General features: G+C 35.4%; 1 protein-coding gene across 5 annotated transcripts in view; it reads right to left on the bottom strand.

Moving 5' to 3' along the window:
* Positions 1-21,926, bottom strand: part of SNCA (synuclein alpha) — a 148,586-nt gene that overhangs the window by 8,754 nt on the left and 117,906 nt on the right. The window lies entirely within an intron of this gene.

The raw sequence follows: 21,926 nt of genomic DNA, 5'->3' as shown, positions 1-21,926 counted from the left end.
CAATGTAGCTTACGTTTAAAAACATTCCTTGTGCAAATAATAGTTCTTCCTGTCTTCATCAGTGACTGACAGGAAGGCAGAAGGAAAAAGAAATGGATGCCCATGTGAGAAGGTCAAACTATAGCTCATGCCTACATTAACAGGGCTGAGCTGCCCTCTGTTTTTATAAACCAAAAAAACCCATTTATTTTATAAATGAAATAAAATATAAACACTCCCCAAAATACCTTACTTCTAAATGTGGAATAAAGATATTGTTTCTATAGATTTATTAGCACAAATCAAGAAATATAGGTTCTGTTGAATAGTGGTTAGATATGAGGTCTGTAGCATCACAAAACTTGAGTTCAAATCTTAGCTTCTCTAGATTTTAGACTTTTTTATTGAAATGTAATTAACATATAGTTTTATATTAGTTTCAGGCATTCAACATAAGGATTCAACAATTCTCTACATTAATCAGTGCTTACCATGATGAGTGTAATCACGATCTGTCACCAGACAATGTTATAATCTCACTGACTATATGCTCTATGCTATACTTTTCATCTCTGTGACATATTCATTTTATAACTTCAAAATTAATCCCCTTTACCTATTTCACTCATTATCCCACCCACCTCTCCTCTGGCAACCACCCATTCTCTGAATTTCAGAGTCTGTTTGTCTCTGTATTCATTTCTTTTGTTTCTTAGATTTCTCATATGAGTGAAAACATATGCTATTGGTTTTTCTTGTCTGACTTATTTAACTCAGCATTATACCCTCTAAATATATCAATATTGTTGCAAATGGCAACATTTCATTCCTTTTCATGACTAATACACCATTGTGTGTGTGTATATATACACCACACCTTTCTTTATACATTCATTTTTCCATGGATATTTTTCCAATAGCCATGCTTCCACATATTGTCTATTGTAAATAATGCTGCAATAAATATAAGGGTGCATATATCTTTTATGCACTAGTTTTAGTGTTATTATTTTCCTTGGGCAAATACTCATTAGTAGAACTACTCGGTCATATGGTATTTCTGCTTTTAATTTTTTGAGAAAACTCCATACTATTAATATTTTCCAGAATGGCTGCACTAATTTTCATTTCCACCAACAGTGCACAAGGGTTCTTTTTCTCCAAATCCTTGCTAACACTTATTTCTTGACTTTTTGATTCTAGCCATTCTGATAGGTGTCAGGTAATAAATATTATGGTTTTATTTGCATTTCCTTGATGATTACTGATGTTGAGTATCTTTTCACATGTCTGTTGGCCATATGTATGTCTTCTTGGGAAAATGCCTACTCAAGTCCTTTACCCATTTTTTTGATTGTGCTGTTTTTGTTTTGTTGTTTTTGATATTGTATAAGGTATTTATATACTTTGGATATTAAGGCCTATTGGATATAGCATTTGCAAATACCTTCTCCCATTCAATAGGCTACTTTTTGTTTTGTTGATGGTGGTTTCCTTCACTGTCCAAAAGCATTTTGTTTTGGTGTAGTCTCGAGGTTTTTGTTTTGTTTTTTTTTTTTGGTTTGAGTCCATTGCCTAAGGAGACATATTGAAAAAATTTTTCTACAACTGATGTCAAGGAAATTATTGCCTATGTTTTCTTCTAGGAGTTTTATGGTTTCAGGTCTCACATTTAGGTTTTTAATTGATTTGAGTTTATTTTAGTGTTTATAGTACAAGAAAGTGGTCCAGTTTCATAATTTTGTATATAGCTATCCAGTTTTCCCAACACCACTTACTGAAGACTGTTTTCTTCCCCCCTGCTATATATTCTTGTGTCCTTTGTAGTAAATTAATTGATCCCATAAGCATGGGCTTGTTTGGGTGCTTTCTTCTCTTTGCTTCATTCATGTGTCTATTTTTGTGCCAGTACCACACTCTTTTGTCACCACAGCTTTGTAGTATATTTTAAACTCTGGGATTGTGATACCTCCAGCTTTATTCCTCCTCAAGATTGCTTTGGCTGTTTGGGGTCTTTTATAGTTCCAAACAAATTTAAAAATTATTTGTTTTAGTCCTGTGAAAAATGACATTCATATTTTGATAAGGATTGTATTGAATCTGTAGATGGCTTTGGGTAGTATGGATATTTTAACAATACCAATTCTTCTATGAGTTCTTTCCATTTATTTGTGTCATTTTCAATTTTTTTCATCAATGTTTTATAGTTTTAGAGTACAGGTCTTTCCCCTCCTTGGTTAAGTTTATTCCTAAGTATTTAATCCTTTTTAGTTCAATTGTAAATGGGGCTGTTTTCTTACTATCTCTTTCTGCTGCTATGTTTTTAGTGTATAGAAATGCAATATTTCTATACATTAATTTTATATCCTGAAAATTTACTGAATTCATTTATCAGTTTTAATGGTTTTTTGGTGGATTCTTTAGGGTGTTCTATATATAGTATCATGCCATCTGCAAATAGTGAAAGTTTTACTTCTTCCTTATCAATTTGTATGCTTTTTATTTATTTATATATTTTTTTGGTCTGATTGCTACAGCTAGGACTTCAGGTACAATGTTGAATAGAAGTGGTGAATGGACATCCGTGCCTTGTTCTTAATCTTAGGGAAAAAGCTTTCACTTTTTCTCCATTGAATATGATATTATCTGAGAGTTTTTCATATATATTCTTTATTATGTTGAAGTATGTTCCCTCTAGACCAACTTTGCTGAGGATTTTTATCATGAGTGGATGTTATACTTTGTCAAATTTTTTTGCATCTATTGAGATAATTATATGGTTTTATCCTTTCTCTTGTTAATGTGATGTATTATACTGATTGATTTGCAAATACTGAACATTTGTATCCCTGGATTAAATCCCAATTTATTGTGGTGAATGACTTTTTAATGTATTATCAAATTTTTTTGCTAATATTTTATTGAGGATATTACATCTATGTTCATCAGATATATTGGCCTGTAGTTTTCCTTTTTTGCAGTGTTTTTCTCTGGTTTTGATATCAGAGTAATTTTGGCCTCATGAAATTAATTTGGAAGTTTTCTTTTTTTTCCTTCTTCCTCCTCCTCCTCCCTTCTCCTCCTGCCTCTCTGTCCCTCCTCATCCTCTTCATTCCCCTCCACCTTCCCATTGTCTCCCTTCCCCCTCTTCTTTTTCTTTTGAATACTTTCAGAAAAATAGTTGTTAACTCTTTAAATGTTTGTTAGAATTCACCTATTAAGCCATCTTGTCCTGAGTTTTTGTTTGAGAGTTTTTGATTACTGATTCAAGTTCATTGCTAGTAATCACTCTGTTCAAATTTTCTGTTTCTTCCTGATTCCGTTTTGGAAGGTTATATTTTTCTACACATTTATCTAGTTCTTTTATGTTTTCCAATTTGGCATGTAATTTTTTATAATATTTATCTATGATTTTTTGTATTACTATGGTGTTATTTCTCTTTCATTTCTAATTTTGAGTTCTCCCCATTTTCTTGATGAGTCTATCAATTTTGTTGATCTTTACAAAGAGCCAGATCTTTGCTTCATTAATCTTTACCATTGTTTAATCTCTGTTTCATTTATTTCTGCCCTAATCTTTATTATTCCATTTTATTCATTTGCATTTTTCTTTTTATAGCTTCTTTAGGTATAAGTTTGGTGGTATTTCAGATTTTTCTTATTGTTGACAGGTCTATATTGTCATAAACTTTTGTCTTCAAATTTCTTTTGTTGTATCAAAAGATTTTAGACTGTTATATTTTCATTTGTTTCTGTTTACTTTTCCTCTTTGATCTTGGTAGGCCCATTCATTGTTTAGTAGCATGTTGTTTAGCCTCCATATATTTATGTTCTTTCCATAGTTTTTCTTGTAATTGATTTCTAGTTTCATACCATTCACGTCAGAAAAGATACATGAAAGAATTCCTTTCTTCTTGAACTCATTGGGACTTTTTTTGTGGCCTAAGATGTGATCTATCATGGAGAATTTTACATTAGCACATGAGAAGAATGTATTTTCTTCTGTTTTTAGATACACTATATTCATATATTCATATATATCTTGTCTAATCTATTGTTCAAAATCACTTTTTCCTTGTTGACTTTCTGTCTGGATGATCTGTCCCCTAATTCAAATGAAATGCTACAGTCCTCGATTATTACTGTACTGCTGTCCAGCTCTGCTTTTTTTATCTGTTAATAGTTGCTTTATGTACATAGGTACTCCCATGTGGAGTGCAGAGGTATTTACAATTGCTTTATCCTCTTTATCATTATGTAGTGCCTTTCTTTGTCTCTTGCTACAGTCTTTGTTTTAAAGTTTATTTTGCTTGTTAAGTGTTACTACCCCTGTTCTTTTTTACATTTACAATTTCATAGTAAATGTTTTCCCATTTTTTGACCTTTAATTTTCATGTGTCTTTAGGTCTGAAGTAAGTATCTTATAGACAGCATATAGATGAGTCTTGTTTTCTATCTATTCAGTTACCCTTTATCTTTTCATTGGAACATTTAGGCCATTTGCTTTAAAGTAATTATTGATACATGTGTACTTACTGCCATTTTGTAACTTGGCTTATGGTTGTTTTTGTCATTCTTTGTTCCTTTCTTCTTCTCTTGCTCTCTTCCCTTTGGGTATGGTGGCTTTTTTAATGTTATGCTTGGTTTCCTTTCTCTTAAGTGTTATGCCTGGTTTCCTTTCTCCTTTTTATATATTTAAGTTCATGATCTGCAATTACCATTAGGTTCATATATAACATCTTATTTGTACAGTAGTCTCTATTAAGTTGATGGTCAGCTAAGTTGAACTCATTCTAAAAGGACTAAATTTTTACAGCACTCCCACTCCCCAGTTTTCATATATATGATATATTCTCCATCCTTTAGTTTGTGAATCCCTTGACTGATATTTGTAGGTATAATTTATTTATCTTTGGTGTTTTAACCTCCATTCTGGTTTTATAAATAATCTACTTTTATTATATGTTTGCATTTACTTATGAATGTTTTTCTTCCATAACTTTCATACTTTAGTTATGACTTTTTTTCCCCATTTGAAGAATTCCTTTTAATGTTTCTTAGAAGATTGGTTTAATAGTGATTAACTCCTTTAACTTTTTTTTTTGTCAGAGAAACTCTTTATCTCTTCTTCCATGCTGAATGATAACCTTGCTAGATATAGTATTGTTCATTGAAGGTTTCTTTCTTTCAGCACTTTCACTGTATCCTGACACTTTTCTGGCCTACAAAGTTTCTGTTAAAATATCAGCTGATAGCCTTTTATGCTTTCCCTTGTTTATAACTGTTTTTCTCTTGTTGCTTTTTAAATTATCTGTTTATCACTATTTTCTTGTCATTTTTACATTTTGCCTTGGTGTAGACCTCCGTGGTGAATATGGCGAGTTTTCTTTGTATTCCTAGATCTGTCTCTTTCCCCAGATTTGGAAAGCTTTCAGCTATTAATTTTTCAAATAATTTTTGTCCCCTTTATTATTCTCCTTCTGATATCTCTATAATGCAAATGATATTAAACTTGAAGTTGCTGAGTTTCCTCAACCTATTCTCATTTTTAAAATTTTTCTTTTTGCTGTTTATCTTGCTTTCCCTTACCTTGTTTTCCATAATGCTGATTAATTTTTCTGTGTCTTCTAATCTTCAACTGATTCCCTCTAGTATATATTTTTTAATTTCAGTTACTGAGTTTTTCATACTTGGTTCTTTTTAAAATTTTCTACATTTTTTTTTAAAGTCTCAATGAGATTTTTCTACTCTTTTATCAAGTCCAGTGAGTTTCTTTATGATCATTATTTTGAATTCTCTGTTAGGCGTATTGCTTATCTCAATTTCATTTAGCTCTTCTGCTGTGCTTCTGTCCTATTCTTACTTTTGGGACATACCCTCTGTTTGTTCATTTTGTCTCACTCTCTGTATTTGTTTCAATGCATTAGGATAGTCAGCTGTGTTTCTTGGTCTTGGTAGTAGTGGCCTTGTGAAAAAGTCCTTTGATGCCTGTAGCACAATGTCTCCTGGTCACCAGAACTAGGCATTTGAGGAGTGTCTCCAGCGTGAGCTGTGTGTGTGCCCTGCTGTGGCTGAGCTGCATTTGCCTTCAGTCAAGTCAGCTGTAATGACCTAGTTTGCCTGCTGTGGATGCAATAATCAGTATTTGGTTGCTGTGCTGTTGAAAAGTCTCTCTGAGGATGCTATACCTTCTAGGTGGGACATGTCAGCAGGCAGGCTTGCTGTCTGCTCTGAGTCTGTCTGCCACAGGTGCATATGCTCCAAACAGCAAACTTCTCTCACTGTGGGGCCCGTGAGGGGCTTTCTATGGTGGACAAGGCTGGCAGTCAAACCAGATGTCTGCACCCAGTATGTCTTCCAGGGCTGCAGATGAAAAAAGGCCAAAAGGCTCTCCCTGCATAGCCAGCTAAAAGGCTCAGGTGCTGGAACTGTGGGTTTACTGGCATATGTGGGGGTTTTTTTTCCTCCTCATCGTCAGGGAAAAAATCTCTTTGCAATGACCACGGGGGTGCTTCCAGGATGTGTTGAGAGCAGGACTGCTTTGGAGGGATGCCCTTTTGACACAGGTGAGTTGCATAAGGTGAGTCTGCAGGGAAACGCGGGCACGGGGACATGGTACTAGCAAGAGAGGTGGGAAGTGTTCACATTGATTCTTGCAAGTGTCCAGTTATCTAGTCTTGCAAGGAGGAAGATAAATGGTAACTTCTGGCACTTTTATTCTTGAATAATTCTCCTGAAGATCCCTGCCCCTTCACCACATGTTCTGAGATTAGCAGACACACACACACACGCACACACACACAAATAAACTGCTGCTTCTATGTTTTTACTTCCCTTGGTTAATTACCATGCTGATTTTTTTAAGGACAGGGATTCAGTATCTTATCACCCTCCTGCTCTCCCAGAACTATGCCTACTGATTTGAAAAGCACTGGGTATTAAGCCCTGCTGGTTTTCAAAGCCAAATGTTATGGGGGACTCATCTTCTCAGGGCTGATCCCCCGGGGCTAGGATGGGGTTTGATCTTATTTCTTCTATTTGTGATACCCTTCCCATTTGTGATTGGTCTCATTGGAGGGTTTGGTTCCCAACTATGTGTCTGCCTTCTACATTCTTCCACGTGGCCTCCTTCTTATGATTAACTATGGAAAGTCTGTTCTGCCAGATAACATATGTAGCTGTTATCTTGGTGTGTCCAGGGGACTTCGTGAGTTCAGGATATTCCTACTCTGCCATATCTTCCTGATATCTCAGATTCTAGATCTTTTGTGATGATGAGTAAGTTTCTTAAGCTTTTTCTAAGCACCAATTAGCCTTAGTGAAAAAATGGGAAACGATACCTCTTTTAACAGGGAAGAGCAAATGACATCATTAATCCACTATTAGTATTTAGGTAACTTTTAGTGATGGTCCAGTATGAGGAAAATAAACATGTTGTTAAAAAGAAAACCACAGGCCCTAAATATAATCACTTACATTCAGGACCTATGTCAGTAAACCAAGTCTTATTTTTTCTTTAAAAATATTTTTGAGAGAGAGAGACAGCATGACCGGGGGATGGGGGGGGGGGGTCAGAGAAAGAAGGGATCACAGGATCTGAAGAGAGGTTCAAGCTAGCTGTCAGCACAGAGCCCAACGAGGGGCTTGAACCGACGAACCGTGAGATCATGACCTGAGCTGAAGTCGGACACTTAACCGACTGTTCCACCCTGGCGCTCCTAAAAATATTTTTGAGAGACAGAGACAGAACACGAGCAGGAGAGGGTCACAGAGAGAGGGAGACACAGAATCTGAAGCAGGCTACAGCTCTGAGCTAGTGGTCCGCGCAGAGCCCAAGGCAGGGCTCAAACCTATGAACCATGAGATCATGACCTGAGCCAAAATCCAATGTTCAGCTGACTGAGCTACCCAGGTGCCCCAGTAAACCAAGTCTTAATACCCAACCTAACTGCAGTTTTAGCACCTCCAAGAATGTAAACTTTAACCAGCCAAACCAATTTTGGTCAACACTAGGAGTTAATCTGCTGTTAGACCATTTCTATTCCCTTTAGGAGGGTGCTTTTCTATAATAATGCATTCATTGCAAATAATTTTCTTTTTTTCCCCCGCCATTCCCTCTCTGCCTTTAAAAAACTTTCCTTTTCTGCAGCTTGTGGAACTCCTTTCTATTTGCCTAATTTATGAATCATTGAGTAAAGCCATTTAGATCTTCAAATTTACTCAGTTGAATTTTGTTTTGTAACAAATTTGGTGGCAGTATTGACAACTGAAGTAAACTCTGACAGTGTTCAGAGATAATAAGAAACAGAGGACCCATGCCTCACCAACCCTTTTGATTTCACTGCCTTTTTCACCATTTCTGAAGGCCATTGGTGAGTTCCTCTCAGTTTTACCTCTGTGTGTTTTTTTTTTTTTGCATCAAGTCCCAAATCTAATTTCCTGTACAGTCTGTAGTTTAGGGGGCCAGTGTAGTGTGACAGGAGGATCACTAACAGAATGTTAGCCCTTGTTTCAGTCTGCAATTTAAGTCTGTAATCCTTTCCAGTTCCAGTCCACAGTCTCCATTAGTGGAAATGCTGGTTTAGTCCACACTGGGAAATACTGGTGGTAAATACTGGAACTTCCATTGGCAAATTCACAGCAGCTTCTGGAATCTGGCCCTTGATTCTATCCTCAGATTCCACACTGAGAGCTGCTAGTGGCCATTCCATTTGGAATTAGTCCAAAGTCCCCATTCTCTGGGGTATGCTGGTTCAATCCTTTTTGCTTACTGTTGGTTTCATAGTTCTATTTCCTTGGTAACTACTGGTTTCTGTTAATGTGCACATGAGGTAAAGGCTAATTGCTAAAGGGAATCTTGGACACTAAAATCCTGCAAAAATTGGTGGGCATGGGTTGAGTATTTAAGAGATAGTGTACACACCACCTAACACAAAGACTACCACATTAGGATAAATTGGCTACACAGTGTGTTAGAGAGATACTAGATCACCCATTGACTTTACGAACACTTCTGTGCAACAGGGTACACTGTGAAACATGCATAATTCCCAACCCAGCTGCACCTCCCTTTTAGATATTAGCTTGGCTCGAGAAACCCAAGGACTTGGCTACTGGCATTATTTTCTGGACAGTCAAGCACACCTGCTTATTTCTGAAAACTATGGTTCCAGAACGTGTGACTATCTACAGAAATGGCAAAATTTTATTAAAAACCATCTAGAATTACAATGTCCATTATGCAGATTGTTCCAATTAGATAAGATCATTTAAAAAGTGTACTTGAAAGTAAAGCCTTCAAAATGTCAAAAATAGCTTCACTGAAAATTTCATTACAAAAATAATACATAAAAAATTTAAAAAGATACAAAAGGTAACTAATGCAAAAGACACTAAGTCTCAGATAATTCTTACTATTTCCTTCTATCGTCTTTTATTTCAGTACTCATCCCATCCATCTGAATTGCCTTATGTGACCATAAACAATAGTCTACCAAGTTAATGACTTTACATATACTCCCATATCTACCTTTGAATGAGGGACCCCATGTGAATTTTGCATTATCATACTTGTGTCATGGCTAAACATTTTTAAACCATAAGGTCTCTGACTATATATTTATGTGTTTCTCTGGATGGTACTACTAACATTTATAAAGAGTTCTGTTTAATTGGCCTAAATATAAGTGCTTATAACTTAAGAACTTTTTAAGAAAATTTTCAGAAATATAATAGGAACTAACACAAATGCTTGTCAATGTCAGAAGATCTGGGAAAATATTTAGTATTAAAGGTAATTTCAGTTTGCTGATTGATTATAATAAGCATAACTTAGACTTATCAACACTGTCTATAATGCAAACAGACTTTTTATTCTGCCTAGGCTCATGATTCAAACAGGTTCACATTATCTCTGTTGCAAAATTTGTCAGAGGAAAAAAAAATTAGAATACAGCTCATTTGTCTAATGTTTCAAATCTAAACATAATTAAGAAGAAGTAAACTGAATAGGCATAAACAAAATTAAAAGGTTTAGGTGAACTGTAAAGATCATTTCCCCAAATCCTTTTGATAACCTGAAACTTTAAGTTTTGCTAAGTGATGAGTTAAGTTAAATTCATTAAGTAGCAAAACTATTTCCAAATAAAATACTGAAACATTAATCACCGAACATAGACTTAATCACTTTTTGTGTACTTTTACAGAGGAATAAAAAATATTTGCATCTATTAGTAAACATATTTTATATTACACTGATAAATTTTCTGTGAATAAAAGAGAAACCAGAAAAGTATGTCAGTTCACAGAATGACAATGTAAAAGATCATAATTAATTGTTTACTTCTTAGTTAAGTTTCCTAAGACTTGAAAATTTTAATTAATATATGTAATTGAAGCTACTAGAAATAATAAAGGAAGCAGCTCCTTATGCAAGAAAAGAAAGATTATGCTTTTGGTAAAAGAAGCTAAGTATAAAGGAATCTAAATACTTTTTAGTTAAGGGAAAAGAAAGTAGTTTTGACCTAAAGTAAGGCTGCTTATTTAAAGAGGAAAAAATAGGGAAAAAACTCTAAATCTAATAAAGTTGAAGAAGGTGTGGAAACAAAATGCTTCAAAAGAAAATTTAATACCTAATCAAGCTACAGTTAGTATGAATTTATTTAAAGAATTATTGTAATATTAAAAATACATAGTTATAAAATTAGAATGTGTCTTTTTTTCTGTTAAAAGACAAAGTTCTTAGATTACTGGTCTGCTCTTGGTTTACAATTTCCATTTAAGATTTTTTTTTTGTCTTTAACATAAACTGCTTAGAAAAATAAAGAGTGTATGTTTTGTATTTCTCAAATCTTTGATTACTTAGTTGTTACGCCCTCTTCCCCACTTTGGAGTCTTTTCAGTATTAAAAGAGGTTTGACTTCATGGACAAAGTAGGAGGATCCTAAGCTCATGCTGTCCAATGGATGCAAGGAAATAACATGCACATTCATGTAAACAACCCAGAAAATGACCCAAAGATTGGCGAAACAGACCCTCTACAGCTAAATGTAGAGAAGAGACCACAGTGAAGTGGGTTGGAATGGTAGAGACTTGTCAGGAGTCAAACTAACCCAAAGACTGTTCATGGGTTAGAGGGACCATGCTGGCATGGAGAAAGGAGAGAAGCAAACCCTCACAACCAGGTACCTCAGGCACAGGGAATCCATACCGGGAATGTGAATCCCTGTAACATGTCTTTGAAAACCAAAGGGACCTAATTTTGTGAGTTCTTACAAATAGCAGGGCTTAACACCTGGAACTTTAAAAATGAGCAAGGTTGGCTCTGGGAGAGCTAGCAAATTAATAAGGAACAGAGTCCCTGCCATTAAAGAGAAAGGACAACAAACAGCCCTATGGATATATAGCATAGAAGCAGCAGTGTGAAAAATGGGGCATACAGGAGGGAGATGTGCTAACTAATCTCAGTTTGTGCTTGAGGGGCAGGAATCTTTGGGAGACATTTCCAAGGACAAAAGAGCTACCTTGTCCACCGATCTAGATACCCAGATAACTGTGGAGACTAGCAAAGTGCCACCAAACTGGGTACCCTGCCACTGTGGGCTTCTGTAGTTCCACCCCATCCAACCCTGCTAGCCTCAGCAGAAGTTTTCCTGAGTAGCTATATGTCCCTTCCTGCAGTGACACTATGCACCCCATCCCCACACTCTCCTGTAAACTCCCCCATTCCAGCCCTGTGGCAGGAAGTTTCTAAGTGACTCTAGGTCTCCTCTTGCTACAAATATGCATAGAATTTGCTAACACCACGTGCTCTGCCTCTGTGTTCTCCAATAGACCTGCCCCTCTCCAATATGCCCTTGGCCAGAGCCCATGCAAAACAGTGTCAAGCCCAGTAGTATGCAAGCAGCCCTGGCAGGGGCCAGCACCACTTCAAAGTGATTCTTGCCCAAGAGAGAGGAGGAGATAACCACACACATCAGTCTGACTGTGGCCCCAGCAAAGGGCTGGGGGCAGGCACATGGTCTGACTACAGGTTCTGCCCAGCAATGAAAGGATCTCAGGTACAACACAAGGAAAATGCCCTGCAGTTTTGGTACAACCAAAGCTCTAGGAAATGCCTGATCTGACTCAGCTCAAGCCCAAGGTGGCTACATATGAGCCAACTAACAAGACAGGGACAAAACTCTGCCCACAAGAGGCAATGAGAGACACTGCAGAGAACTGGACTGAAGACAAAAGTGGCTCAGCCACAATTGTAAGGCTCAGGCAACATACATAGGAGACACTCCTGAAGTGTTCTGGTGAAAAGGGAAATTGCACTGTAGAAAACTACAGGACCTCTTCTTCATAAGGCCACTACTTCCAAGAACAGGAGACATAGCTGACTTTCCTACCACACAGAAACAGGCACAGAGAGTTAGCAAAATGAGGAGACAGAGGAGTATGTCCCAAATGCAAGAACCTGGGGGAAAAAGTCACAGCAAGATAGCTTAATGAAATGGAGATAAGTAATATGGCTGATAGTGAATTTAAAGCAATGGTCATAAAGATACTCACTGGACTTCAGAAAAGAGTGGAGGACCTCAGTGAGACTATCCACAAAGACAGAAAACATAAAAAAGAATGATTCATAGGAAAATAATAACTGAAATTAAAAATATACAATATGGAATAAATATAGACCAGAAAAAGCACAAGAGCAGCCCAGCAAACTGCAGGACAAGGTATTGGAAAGCAAAATAGTTACATGCAAGGGAAACTCCATTTAGTTATCAGCTGATTACAGCAAAAAATTTGGAGGCTAGAAGAGAGTGGCATGCTATATTTCAGATGCAGAAAAAGAAAACTTGCAACCAAGAATATTCTATCCAGCAAAGCTCTCCTTGAGAAGAACAAAGAGTTTACAAGACAAGCAAAAGTTAAAGGAATTCATGACTGTGAAATCAGCACTACAAGAAATATTAAAGAGAACTCTGGAAAGGAAAGACCATAATAGGAGTGAGGAAAGTAGGAATCACTAAAGCAGTAAAGTATATATATGTATACATATATATATGTATATATATGTGTACATATATATATATAGATTATTAAAAGAATTCACAAAATTAAAAAAGATGTTCATATACCTAAAATGTGTGTGTGGTGGCGAGGGGGAGAGGAGTAACTAATGGGTTCAAACTTAAGTGGCCATCAACTTAATATAGCTTGCTATATACATAAGATGTTATGTATAATCCTAATGGTAACCACCAGTAATAGATATGCAATAAATCAAGAGAAAGGAATCTAAGTATATCACAAAACAAAGCCAGCAAACTGTGAGAACAGAGAAAGAGAAAGAACAGAGAAAAGCTACACAAACAATCCTAAAATAAGTAACAAAATAGCAATAAGCACATTACTATCAATAATTACTTTGATTATAAATGGATTAAACACTCCAATCAAAAGACTTAGAGTGACAGACTGAATAAAAGATTCATCTATGTGCTGCCTACAAGAGACCCATTTCAGATCTAAAGACATATGCAAATTGAATATACAGGTATGGAAAAGCATTTACCACACAAATGGATGCAAAAAGAAAGCTAAGGTATCAATATTTATGTTGAACAAAATAGACTTTAAGACTCTAACAAGAGACAAAAAATGACAATGTATAATCATAAAGGGAACAATCCAACAAGAAGACCAAACAGCTGTAAATATTTAAATACCCAACATGGAAGTACTTACATATATAAAGCAACTAATAAGAAACATAATAGTAATACAATAATAATAGGGGACTTTAACACCACATTTACATCAATTGACAGATCATCTAAACAGAATATCAACAAGGAAATAGTGGCTTTGAATGATACACTTGACCAGATGATTTATCAGATATATTCAGAACATCCCATCCTAAAACAGTGAAATACAGATTGTCCTCAAGTGCACATGGAATAGATCACATATTAGGCCACAAAACAAGTGTTAACAAATTTAAAAAGATGGAGGTCATACTATACATCTTTTCAGATGACAATGCTATCAAACTAGGAATCAACCATAAGGAAAAATAAATCTGGAAAAACCACAAATACACAGAGGTTAAATAGCATGCTACTAAATAATGAATAGTACAACGAAGCAATCAAACAGGAAATTGAAAAAAATACATGTAAACAAATGAAAATTAAAACAATGGTACAAAACCTTTGGGATACAGCAAATGCTGTTCTAAGAGGGAAGTTTATACCAATATAGGCCTACCTCAAGAAGCAAGAGAAATCTGAAACAACCTAAACTTACAACTAAAATAGCTGGAAAAAGAACACACAAAATCCCAAACCTATAGAAGAAAGAAAATAATAAACATTAGAGCAGAAATAAACTAAATAGGAGAACAGATCAATTAAATAAGGATCTGCTTCTTTGAAAAGATCAACAAAGTAGATAAAAGTCTAGCAAGACTCATCAGGAAAAAAAAGGGAGGACTCAAAATCAGAACTAAAAGAGGAGAAATAACAACCTATACCACAGAAATACAAAGTATATTAAGAGTATATTATGAAAAATTATATGTCAAAAAATTGGACATTCTAGAGAAATAGACAAATGCCTATAAACATATAACCTACTAAAATTGAATCAAGAAGAAATAGAAAATTTGAACAGACTAATTACTAACAATGAAATTGAATCAGTAATCAAAACAGTCCCAATGAAGGCCCAGGACCAGGTGGCTTCATAGACAAATTCTACCAAACATTTACAGAAGACTTTTACCTATTCTTCTCAAAATTCTATTTAAAAAAATAGAAGATGAAAGAAAGCATCCTAAATCATTTTATAAGGCCAGTGTTACTCTGATACCAAAACCAGATAAGGACATACACAAAAAGAAAACAACAGGCAAATATCTCTGATGAATATAGATGCAAAAATCCTCAAGAAAGTATTAGCAAACTGAATCCAACAATACATTAAAAAAAAAAAAACTAATTACCATGATGAAGTAGGCTTTATCCCTGAGATGCAAGGGTGTTTCAATATTCATAAGTCAATCAATGTGATACATTATATGGTTTTTATCCATTCTCTTATTGATATATTCATTTTAATAGCAGCAGAAAAAGTACATGACAAAGAACAACATCCATTCATGACAAAAACCCTCAACAAAGTAGGTTTAAAAGGAATATAACATAATAAAGGTCTATATGAAAAATCCACAGCTAACATCATCCTCAAGCGGGAAAAATCAGTGCTTTTCCCTTACGGTCAAGACAAGGATGTCCACTCTCATCACTTTTATTCAACAGAGTACTAGAAGTCCTAGCCACAGCAATCAGACAACAAAAAGTAAAAAAAAAAAAAAAAAACCCACATCTAAATCGTAAAGAAAAAGTAAAACTTTCACTGAAGATAACCTAATACTCTATACAGAAAACCTAAAAGATGCCACCAAAAAACTGCTAGAAATGATAAATTAATTCAGTAAAGTCACAGGATACAAAATCAATGTATAGAAATCGGTTGCATTTCTCTATACCAATAATGAAGCAGCAGAAAAATTAAGAAAATAATCTCATTTACAACTGTTCCAAAAATAATTATATACCTAAGAATAAACCTAACCAACGAGGTGAAAGACCTGTACTCTGAAAACTATAAAATATTTATGGGGGCCCTTGGGTGGCCCAATCAGTAAAGCATCCAACTCTTGATTTCAGCTCAGGTCATGATCTCATGGTTCATTAGATAGAGCCCCATATCAGGCTCTATGCTGACAGAACAAAACCTGCTTGGGATTTTCTCTCCCCAACACTCTCTGCTCCTCCCACACTTACACTCTCTCAATGTAAATAAAACAAACAACAATAATGAGCAAAATTGATGAGGACACAAAAAAATGGAAAGACGCTCCATGCCCATGGGCTGGAAGAACAAATACTGTTAAAATGTCTATACTACCCAAAGTAATCTATGGATTTAATGCAATCCCTATCAAAATGTCAGCAGTTTTTGTAAAACTAGAACAAACAAGCCTAAATTTGTATAGAACCACAAAAGTCCTCAAATAGCCAAAGAAATCTTCAAAAAGAAAATTTGGAGACATCATATTTCTAGATATATTTGAGACATATATTTCTAGATATATTTGAGACATATATTTCTAGATTTCAAGTTATATTACAAAGCTGTGTTAGTCAAAACAGTATGTTACTGGCACAGAAATAGGCACAAAGATCCATAGAACAGCAAACCCAGAAAGAATCTCACAACTATATGGTCAATTAATCTTTGACAAAGCAGGGAAGAATATCCAATGTGAAAAAGACAGTTTCTTCATCAAATGGTGTTGTGAAAACTGAACAGCAACATGTAAAAGAATGAAACTAGACCATTTTCTTTCACCATATTCAAAAATAAGTTCAAAATCGATTAAAGACCAGGGTGCCTGGGTGGCTCAGGGGGTTGAGCATCAGGTTATGATCTCACAGCTCATGAGTATGAGTCCTGCATCAGGCTTTGTGCTGACAGCATCAGGCTCTGTGCTGACAGCTTAGAGCCTGGAGCCTGCTTCAGATTCTGTGTCTCCCTTTCTCTCTGCTCCTCTCCCCACTCCTGTTCTGTCTCTGCCTCTCAAAAATAAACAAACATTTTTAAAAAATCAAAATAAAGACCTAAATGTGAGACCTGAAACCATAAAAATCCTAGAAGAGACACAGGCAATAATTTCTCTGTCACTGGCCAGAGCAGCTTTTTTTTTTTCTAGATAATTCCCCTGAGACAAGGGAAATAAAAGCAAAAATAAACTATTGGGACCACATCAAAATTAAAAGGGTTTGCACAACAAAGGAAACAATCAACAAAACTCAAAAGCAACCTATAGAAAGGGAAAAGATATTTGCAAATGACGTGTTTGAAAAAGGGTTAGTATCCAAGATATATAAAGAACTTATACAACTCAGTACCCAAAGAACAAATAATCCAATTGCAAAATGGGCAGAAGACATGAACAGACATTTCTCCAAAGAAGACATACAGACCCATGAAAGGATGCTCATGATCAGTTATCAGGGAAATACAAATCAAAACTACAGTGAAATACTGCCTTTTACCTATCAGAATGGCTAAAAGTGACAACACAACAAACAACAGGTGTTGGCAAAGATGTGGGGAAAAAGGAACCCTCTCACTGATGGTGGGAATGCAAACAGGTGTAGCCACTGTGGAAAACAGTATAGAGGTCCCTCAAAAAGGTAAAAGGTAAAAATAGAACTATCTTATGATCCAGCAATCACACTACGATGTATTCACTCAAAGAATACAAGAACACCAATTCAAAGGGGTACATGCATCTGTATGTTCATTGCAGCCTTATTTGCAGTAGGTAAGATATGAAAACAACCCAAGTGTCCATCAATAGACGATGAAAGGTAAAGAATAAGTGATACACACACACACACACACACACACACACGCACACTAATTATTATTCAGCCACAAAAAAATGAAATCTTGCCATCTACAAGGACATAGATGGGGCTAGAATATATTATGCTATGGGAAATAAGAGAAAGACAAATACCATATGATTTCACTCGTATGCAGAATGTATGAACAAATGAGCAAAGGGGAAAAAGAGAGAGAGAGACAAATGAAAAAACAGACTTAACTATAGAAAACAAACTGATGGGTACCAGAATGGAGGGGCCAGGAGGGGCCAGGAGGGGGGAGGGATAAATAGGTGATTGGGATTAAGGCATGAACTTGCTGATCTGAGCCCTGGATGATTACAACAAGACCTTAAAAAAATTCATGTTATCCCTTATGATCCAAATTTACACATATTAGTTTTTAATTCTTTCCCTCCTGGGGATAAGTATTTTCTTTTTGCTTTTCTCATTTTACATCTTAAGAACATGGCTTGAATTTCTGCTTGCCTGGGATATTCAGATTGTCAGTTCATTTTTTGGCTATCTTTGGGAGTCATTCCAGATATCAGAAAACAAATTATATCTTTTACACCTTTTTGAGGATTCCTCTTGGGTGCATGAAGTTGTTTAATACTGCCAGAAATATTTACTGTTTCTCCTAGCTAAAACCTGACAAGATATTTGAAAAGACTTAACACCTGTATACTCAGAAATTTGGCCAAATTGGAAGCTGATATTCAGAACCTAATATAAAACGTTAGGCCTTCTCAGCTAAGCTCAAAGTACCCAGAGGAAAAGGAGACATTTTCATAGGTGGATGGGTGTGCTGGTCTCTTGATATCATTACACAGCAACCCAATTCTTTAAGGAATTTAAAAAAGCTGTTCTTATTTTATGAATCTAGTCTTTACAGGATCAGGGGTGATTACAGAAGCAATTCAAAGATTACCAATATTTTTTGCCCATCCTACAACCTCCTCAATTTATCTCAAAATACATATAAATATTGTAAAAATCCTGGTCCTGATAGAATAAGCGTCATTCTAGAAAGTGCTTGCATTTTTTTCCTATGCCACTGACATGTAAATATCCATTGTGTTATCTGTTCTTTTCCAGGAACCTAGTCCATCTCTTTAAAATGAAAATTCCAAGGAGGTCATTTTTATCAAGAAAAAACATGGGCTAAAGCCATTTAAACTTGTCTTGCCAGGACAAATACAAATCTTAAAAAAAAATTTTTTTTAATGTAGATTTATTTTGAGAGCATGTGCTTGTGCAAGCATGCACGCACACACACACACACACACACACACATACATACATGCTCAAGCCTGAGTAGGGAGGGACCAAGAGAGCGAGCGAGAGAGAGAGAGAGAGAGAGAGAGAGAGAATATCAGAAGCAGGCTCTGTGCTGATGGCAGAGAGCCCAATAGGGGCTCAAACACATGAATGGTGAGATCATGACCTGACCCAAAGTTGGAGGATTAACCTACTGAGCCACCCACGTGCCCCCCAATACAAATCTTAATGGTATTCTCCACAAATATTAAAAGAAACCTCAGCTATCTAGACCAATAACCTTAAATTCAGTGCAAAAAGGTAGTGCATGGGAAACAAAATTTATCCAATATTTATAACTAGTAAATTTTATACCTATTTAATGTCAGTGATTTTAAAATAGAAGCTGATGTGGGAAACAGGCAGAAAAAAAATTAAATTTTCTTACTACCTGCAACCCATTGACGAGTCCTTGAAACTGGCAGAGTGACCTTCCTCTAGGAACTAAGCTGCCTCAATGTTGACACTTTGCTAAGAGCAAAAGGTAACCTTAGCTTAACATTATCGAACCCCCCCACCCCCACCTTGCAAGACTTCTTTAACATATAAAAATTCTTTTGGAAGCTTGCTTTATCTCTACCCCTGCAAGATAATAGGTTATCAATCACCCACCAAGCATATGGCCCACTGCTATACATCTGAAGGATTTGATCACTAAGGTTTTGTTAGACAGTAATAAATGACCTATGCATAACAATAGCTAACCCTCTCAAGATTTTGGAAACCTTGTTTCCAAAATTCTTTAGAGATTTAAAGAATCCCTAATCCCTCCTCCCAATTTGAAAGTGTATAATCCCAGCCATCACAATCCCAATGCAGCTCTTGCTGCCCACAAATTCTGTCCCCATGCTCTAATAAAACTACCGTTTCTCACTGAAGACATCTCAAGAATTCATTTTTGACCCTTTGCTCTGAATCCCAACATTTCTACATCAGAAACTATAAGATCTGTATTTGTCTGTCTGTTCACGTGTTTCATGAACAATATATATGTTATAAATGTGTTTTTACCTCTGCATAGTATTACTAAAATTAATTAGTAAGAGCGGACTATTTCATTGATCTGAAAGCAGGATCCTCTAAAGACTGGCATTCTAGAAATTAGGAACAGAAACTAATCCAAATGTTTTTAAATTCATGTGATCTGAAAAATTACTTGAAATAAAACCTCATTTAAATTTAATAGTTTACTTAAACATGTTTTTAGAGTTATCAACATTAAATATAAAATGTTTATTTTACCTAGTTTAGTAGCCAAATAAGTTTGTTATCTCTTAACAAGATCTATCAGCAAAAAGCTTAGGATAATGACTAACTTTGTGTAATGTTTATTTATATATATATATGTATATATATATATATATACACATACATATATATATAAATTTGATGTTTTATTTATTCTTGAGAGAGAGAGATAGAGAAATAGAATGAGCAGGGGAGGGGCAGAGATAGAGGGAGAAACAGAACCCATGAACCTTGAGATCATGACCTGAGCCAAAGTCGGATGCTTCATCGACTGAGCCACCCAGGTGCCCTGTGGAACGTTTAATAAAGTTTTTGTAATTACTCTAAACAGAATTGTTAAGAACAAGTAGATAAATAAATAAATAAAAAGTTTAGTTAATTTTTAAAATAGTTTCTCCAAATCTTTTTGGTAATTTAAAACTTGAATTTTTTTAATGTTTATTTATTACGGAAAGACAGAGAATGAGTATGGGAGGGACAGAAAGAGGGGGAGACCCAGAATCCAAAGCAGAGTCTAGGCTCTGAGCTGTCAGCACAGAGTCCAATGCTGGGCTTGAACCCACTAACTACAAGATCATGACTTGAGCCAAAGTTGGATGCTTAATCAACTGAGCTACACAGGTGCCCCTTAAAACTTTAAAGTTTTGTGAATTTAGGTATGCCTGAGTGGCTCAGTCAGTTAAGCATCTGACTCTTGATTTTGGCACAGATCATGATCTTATGGGATCTTGGGAGATCAAGTCCAAGCCTGGCTTTGTGCTGGGCATGGAGCCTGCTTAAGATACTCTTTCTCCCTCTTCCTCTGCCCCTGCCTATGCTTTGCATGCCTGTGGTCTCTCTTAAAAAACTTTTGTGACCTTAAATGATAAGTTAAGCTGAATATCTAGATATAATATCTAATATAAATATATATATGACATATATGTATAAATACCTATATCATTTCCAAATAAGACAAAAATACTAAAATATTAATTAAAAAACATAGGTTTTTCTACTTTTGGCTTGTTACAGAGAAACTAGAAGATATTTGCAAATGTTAATGCTACATTTGAAAACTTAAGAGATATGCTTCTAGAAATTTTAAAATGTATTCATAAGTTTGAAATTTTTAAAAATGCTGATGTGGCCCTTCACAATTGCTTACTTCTTAGTTTTCACTAGAAATTAAGCTTTCTAAGGATTAATGCTCTGGTTAATATATGTAATTAAAACTACTAAAAATAGGGGAAACATCTCTGTATGCCAGGAAAGGATATGTTTTCAGTTAAAAAAAAAAAAAGAAATGAAAAATTAAGATGCATTTTTTTGTTGAGGTAGAAAAAAGTAATTTTGTCTTAACTCAAGGTTAGTTTAAGCAGAAGAAAACAAAGGACAAAATCATAATATGAAAAATAATTATAAAAGGTTTATGAATGAGAGACCTTTAGAAAATCAATATATGGTCAAACTGGCTAAGATTCAATAAACTTATTTTTAAAATAGGCTTAATATCAAAATAAGCTGGTGCAAAGTTAGAATTTGGTTTTGTCTCTGTTGAAAGGACAGTTTTCTTGGACTCTTAGTCTGGTTTTAGTAAAATTGTTGCATAAGATTTTCTACCTTTTAAATATCTGTGATCCAATTTAGATAAGTGTTTTATTTAAAACTTTTTTTTTGGTATTTTGACAAACTTCCAAAATCAAATTCTTTTTAAATTTAAGTTTCTTAGTTTTCTCATTTATTTTTGAGAGAGAGAGCGTGCGTGCACGCTAGCACGAGTAGGGGAGGGGCAGAGAGAGAGGGAGACACAGAATCTGAAGCAGGCTCCAGGCTCTGAGTTGTCAGCACAGAGCCCAATGGGTGGCTTGAACTCATGGACTGTTAGATCATGACCTGAAGTCAGATGCTTAACCAACTTAGCCACTCAGGCGCCCCCAAAATAAA

This window comes from Suricata suricatta, chromosome 1 (assembly GCF_006229205.1).
Source record: "Suricata suricatta isolate VVHF042 chromosome 1, meerkat_22Aug2017_6uvM2_HiC, whole genome shotgun sequence".
Lineage (NCBI taxonomy): Eukaryota > Metazoa > Chordata > Mammalia > Carnivora > Herpestidae > Suricata > Suricata suricatta.
This window is presented reverse-complemented; position numbering and strand designations above follow the sequence as displayed.